The sequence below is a fragment of the Phytophthora cinnamomi genome (genome assembly GCF_018691715.1).
Source record: "Phytophthora cinnamomi strain GKB4 chromosome Unknown Contig38, whole genome shotgun sequence".
Taxonomy (NCBI): domain Eukaryota; phylum Oomycota; class Peronosporomycetes; order Peronosporales; family Peronosporaceae; genus Phytophthora; species Phytophthora cinnamomi.
Window position 1 is genome coordinate 1,336,430 of NW_027150971.1, and position 5,850 is coordinate 1,342,279.

Sequence of the window (5,850 nt, forward strand, 5' to 3'; positions counted from 1 at the left end):
GGTAAGCAACAGAAATTCGCTTAGAGATGTCGACGCATAGACGCGGTCGACATCGAAGAATCGTACACAGACACTGTGTTGTCTGTCCCCGTGGTAGCGGCGCACCTCGCGCTACCGCGCATTGTACACAGCAGTAGAGAGTTTACACTCTGTTGCAATGGTGGTCTTCAGCTTGATCGTGCTCATTGCGGATGAGCACGGAAACCCCCAGCACAAACAATTGACAAGCAGTCAATATTAATTGACGTGTCGAGACCGACACGTCTAAGCTTAACGGGGGGATGGTGTAACGGGGTTACACACACAAGTGACAACAGTCACTTGTGCATGACAACGGTCACAAGTGACAACTGTCACTTGTGCATGACTTTGTCACTTATGGTTTAACAGATAAATATCTGTTAAAGGTTTTAGATACTTCCTCGCATTGGTGTAAAGCACACCAATGGATACATTGAAGTGGGCCACCACAATGAGTGGTCCACACCTACCCAAAAGATCCTATTGGTAGAAAGCAGCATCTTTCTACCAATTAGAGACGTGCATAGTAGCGGGGCTCTGACAGCCAGCCACTGTCAACCCCTTTCATAGATGATAAACAGTTTTTAGCAGATTTAGGAGGAAGATCAATTTAAAAACAATACAGTTCTCATTTTTCCTTAAACTACCTACTTGGTGTTTTATTTGATTTATATTATACTTGTGGACTCAAGTATAATTAATTCAAATTATTAATAAACTCCTACGCTTCATCATACACGTAGCGCGACGTGTAAGCTAAAGTAGTGAGCCAAAGTAGGCCCACTACATCGAGTCCCTATTACGAATTACTAAGGAAGTACAAAGACGTACTCCCGGAAGATATCCCTGCTGAGCTTTCGCAGGACAAGGGCATACAGCACGAGATTGATCTCGTGCCGGGCACGAAGTACTGTGTCACGCGGTAGTGGCCACTGCCGCGAGAGCAGGTAGAAGTAATCGACGACTTCTTTGAAAGTCGTCGCAAAGCAGGACAATGCGGGAATCAAAGTCCCCGCACAGTGCTCCGACGTTCTGTGTCAAAAAGCCACAGGGCGGATGGCGCATCGTTCATGCCTACAACAAGCTGAACGATGCGACGGTACCGGCACAGACGCAGATACCGCGAAAATATGTCATCATCGATTCGATGGCCGGGAGCACCGTTTACAGTGCTCTCGACTCGCGAGACGGATTCTATCAGATCCTAATGCGTGAGAGCGATATCCCTCTCACGGCAGTGAGCACGCCAAGCGGCATGCTCTGGGAATGGCTAGTGATGCGACAGGGGCTCAGGAATGCCCCTGCGACTTTCAACAGGTGCGTGACGCACTTGTTCCGCTCGGTGCGCGACTTCGCACCGAGGTACTCCGATGATGTATTCGTCCACAGCCGGGCTGTGGACGGAAAGACCGACGCAGAGATGCACAGGGTGCATCTCCGGAAGCTACTTGAGCTTATGCGAAAGCATAAGCTCTACGCAAACCTGAAGAAGTGTATCTTCGGGGCGAGCGAGATACCCGTCCTCGGGTGTCTCGTAGGGAAGAATGGTGTTCGCCCCGACCCGGAAAAGGTCAGAGTGATTAATGAATGGCCAACACCTTCAAGTGTCAAGGAACTGAGGCAGTTCCTTGGCCACGTACCCTGTGCAAGTACGTGGAGGATTACGCGGGCAAGATCCGCCTGCTGTCACAACTTCTTAAGAAAGGAAGCTGTGTGGAATTGGACACCCGATTGCCAAAAGGCATTCGATGCAGTCAAGCGGGGCTTGACTGAGGCACCGATCTTGGCAGTGGCTGACCAAGATCGCCCATTTCACGTAGTATGTGACGCATCCGATTTCGCGATCGGATGCGCGTTGATGCAGCACGATCACGAGGGTCGTGATCGTGTCGTCTACTACCAATCGCGTCAGCTGAAGCCAGCTGAGCGCAACTATCCGGTGCATGACAAGGAACTCCTTGCCATGAAGTATGCACTCGCAAAGGTCCGAGTGTATTTGCTTGGGAGTAGACCATTTGTGGTCTACACCGACCATGCATCACTGCGCACCGCAGTGAAGTCGCCACACATATCACAAAGAATGGCGAGATGGCTCTCATTCTTTGCGGAGTATAACTTCCGGGTCGAATACAAACCCGGAAGGTTGAATGTAGTGGCCGACGCGTTATCACGCCGACCGGACTACGCTGAAGCTGCTGACGTCAATACCATTGACGCCATGCGATCGAGCAAACCCACATCGTCTCTGCTGGACGATGTGAAGGCCGCGTACGCGCACGACGCGGACGCGAAACTCTTGCTGGCCTATGGCACAGTGCCTTCTGGCGAGTCCCGTCAGAAGCTGCCTAAGCACCTTCGTGCGCGTGCACACCGATATCGGGTGCACGACGGACTGCTACTCTACAACGCAGTCGACGACAACGCGGATCGCGTTGTCGTGCCAAATGACCATGACCTGCGACTCAGGATCATGTACGAGTATCATGATGCCCCGACTGCGGGACATCTCGGACGTGAGAAGACTTACGTCCTTCTCACGCGCGACTTATACTGGCACCACCAGTATAAGTGGGTGCGCAAGTACATCCGTGCTTGCGAGGTATGCCAACGCGTAAAGCCTGTGCCGTTCGCGCGGGCTCCATTGCAATCACTACCGACTCCGTCGGAGTGTTGGAAGTCCATGTCATTGGACTTCATCTTTGGTCTTCCCCCGGACAGCGGAGGGAATACCGGTGTTGTGGTCTTCATCGACCGCTTCAGCAAGATGGTGCATCTTGCTGCGGTGCCGGCAGAAGTGACTGCGACGCAGACGGCCCGTCTGTTCGTCGACATGGTGTTCAAACACCATGGCATGCCGACCGACATTGTGTCGGACCGAGACCCACGCTTCACAGCGAACCTGTGGCAAGAAGTGTTTACACTTCTTGGGAGCCAGCTTTCCATGTCGACTGCGGATCATCCGCAGACGGACGGTCAAACCGAGCGCGTGAATCGCGTGCTCGTCGATATGTTGAAGAGCTACGCTCACTCGTTCCAATACTGGAGCGAGTGCTTATCGATGGCAGAGTTTGCCATCAATAACTCGGTGCATGCCTCGACAGGGCATACACTGTTTTTTGTGAATGCCATGCGGCATCCACGTCTACCGAGTTTACTCGGAGTGATGGCTCCCACCTTAAGTGGGGGAGGATCTACGACTGCAATACAGCAGCCACAGAAAACCGCTGACACTTGCACAGTGTCAGCTGCAACAATGAACAAACCACATGAGTCTGCGCAGGGAGAAGACTCCCCCAACAACAAGGACAAAGACCACGGGTCTGCGCAGGGCGCAGACACAGCGAAGAACCACGCAGAGGCCGGGCCTCTATCGCAGAACGAGCTGAATGACTTCAGCTCGGATGCAATCAATTTCAGCACCAAAAGACAAGCCGTAATTCGGTTTGTCCAAGATACAATAGCAGCTTCTGTTGACCAACAGAAGCTGAACGCAGACAATGTGGGCAGAGGCAACACAAATGAATTGAAAGTTAGTTCATTGATTTTGTTAGCTACGCAAAACCTGCCTAAACATGCACGTTCGGACTTCGGAGCAAGCAAGCTTGCTCCGCGCTTCATCGGGCCGTTGACTGTTTTGGCACGGCACGGCAACGCTTACACGCTAGACATACCGTCTAGCATGCGCCTCCATCCGACCTTTTACGTCGGACGGCTGAAGCCATACCCGCAGCACGAGCCATCTAGCTCGGCTGACCCGAAGCCTCGGCAGGAGCCAAGGCAGAAGCGGGAGCCTTGGCCTCGGCGACGAGCAACCTCTCCTCCAGCGCGTGGACGCGGTAGAGCAACCCCTTCATCTGGGTCCCCAGCTCGACCTGGATATTCGAGGCGGTCTGCGAGACCGCCGCGACTTGGGCCTTCTGGTTCGTCAGCTCCTGCTTCAGGGCGGCGAACTCAGCGCCCTGCAGACGCTCCACGGCGGTCACCCGGTCGTGGAGAGGCACATACTGATCAGCCCGGGGCTGATCATACCCGGGGCGTGTTCCCACCCCCGCCACCGCCGATCCATGACGCCCGCGGCTCAACCCGCTGGATTGTTGAGCGGATTGTTGACCATAGTATCCCGAAAACGAACCCTCAAGGGGCTCGTTTTCGTATTCGTTGGAGAGGATTTCCTCCCCATCGAGATACATGGGAGCCGCGGAACGTCTTGCTGGAAGACGTTCCGGAAATGGTGAGGGCGTACGAAGAGCAGTACGCGCTGGCGCAGCGGAAGTAGAGCGAGCGCTGCGATCATCGCCAGCGCCCGAACCCTCACGTGCTAAGAACTTAGCACGGAGCTCTTTGAGACTTTCGGGCACACGGAACGACGTGTACCCGTTCAGGTCGCGGTCGCTCAAGCGGACCGCACCTGGGAAGCACTTCGTGCACTGAAAGCCCTCTGGCACAGCGCACGGTACATTAGCCTCCTCCGCAGCAACGTGGAGTTGCTCCAACTTTCCACGCTTCGAGTACATCTCGAATCGATCACGCGCTTGCTTAATCCGATCACGGTAAGCACTCGGCTTCTTGTTGAAGTTCTCAACAAAAGTATTCCAACTTTGGCAAAGTGCCTGCCACTCGGGCCCTTTGCTGCGAGAAGATGTCTTCTTGCTTTGGAACCATCGGAGCTCATGGAAGAGTCCGATGTAATAATCGCGCCTTTGATGCGTTTCCGCATCAAAGTGCAGCACGGCAGCCACGGCGTCATCTTTGATGGCGCTGCATACGTACAGCGGTACCTCATTCGGAGGTACCGAGTTCCCATACCCGTCCGTAATCTCGGACGCGGACGGCATCCACGGATCACGCGCTGAAGGCGCAGCGCGCGGAGAGCCTTGAGCTTTGGAATCACGCGCTGCAGCAGCAGCGCGCGGAGTACTGAGAGCCCCAGCGGAAGCGAGCGGGGTATCACTCTCAGTTCGCGAACGCTTCGAACTCGAAGCGTCCGATTCGTCCCCTTCACGTGGGCGAATGTTCTTAGCATGAGGGTCGAGCGATTCGCTCGACCGACACTGAGTCTCTGCGCTTTGAGGACGAGTCCTCCTCGTCCTCCATGTCTTCATCGTCGAAGTCGTCGTCGTCGAAGTCGACGACGTCGCCGTACTTCGCCGTCTGGCGCTCAAAGTAGTCATCGATGGAGAGATGACTCTCCACCGACCTCGGAGTCTTCTTTTCTTGAAGCGCGCTCATCGTTGAATGAGCGCGGGTTTCTTCTCCAAACGCGGAGAATTGACGAATGGTCAATTCAGAAGATTGACGTGCGGAGACCCCGCGCGCCTAACCTTAAGGGGGGGGATGGTGTAACGGGGTTACACGTACAAGTGGCTGCAAGCCACTTGTGATTTTAACAGATAAGATATCTGTTAAAGGTTTTAGATACTTCCTCACCTTGGTGTAAGTCACACCAATGGATACATTGAAGTGGGCCACCACAATGAGTGGTCCACACCTACCCAAAGATCATATTGGTAGAAAACAGCATCTTTCTACCAATTAGAGACGTGCATATTGGTGGGGCTCTGACAGCCACCCTGTCAACCCCTTACATAGATGATAAACAGTTTTAGCAAATTTAGGAGGAAGATCAATTTACAAACAATACAGTTCTCATTTTACCTAATCTAAGTCACTTGGAGTCTTATCTGATTTAAATTATATTTGTGTATTCAAATATAATTAACTCAAGTAATTACTAAGTACTTACGCTTCCTCATACACGTAGCGCAACGTGTAAGCAAAAGTAGTGAGTCAAGTTAGACCCACTACAAGTTTTCTGCTCGAACCACGAAG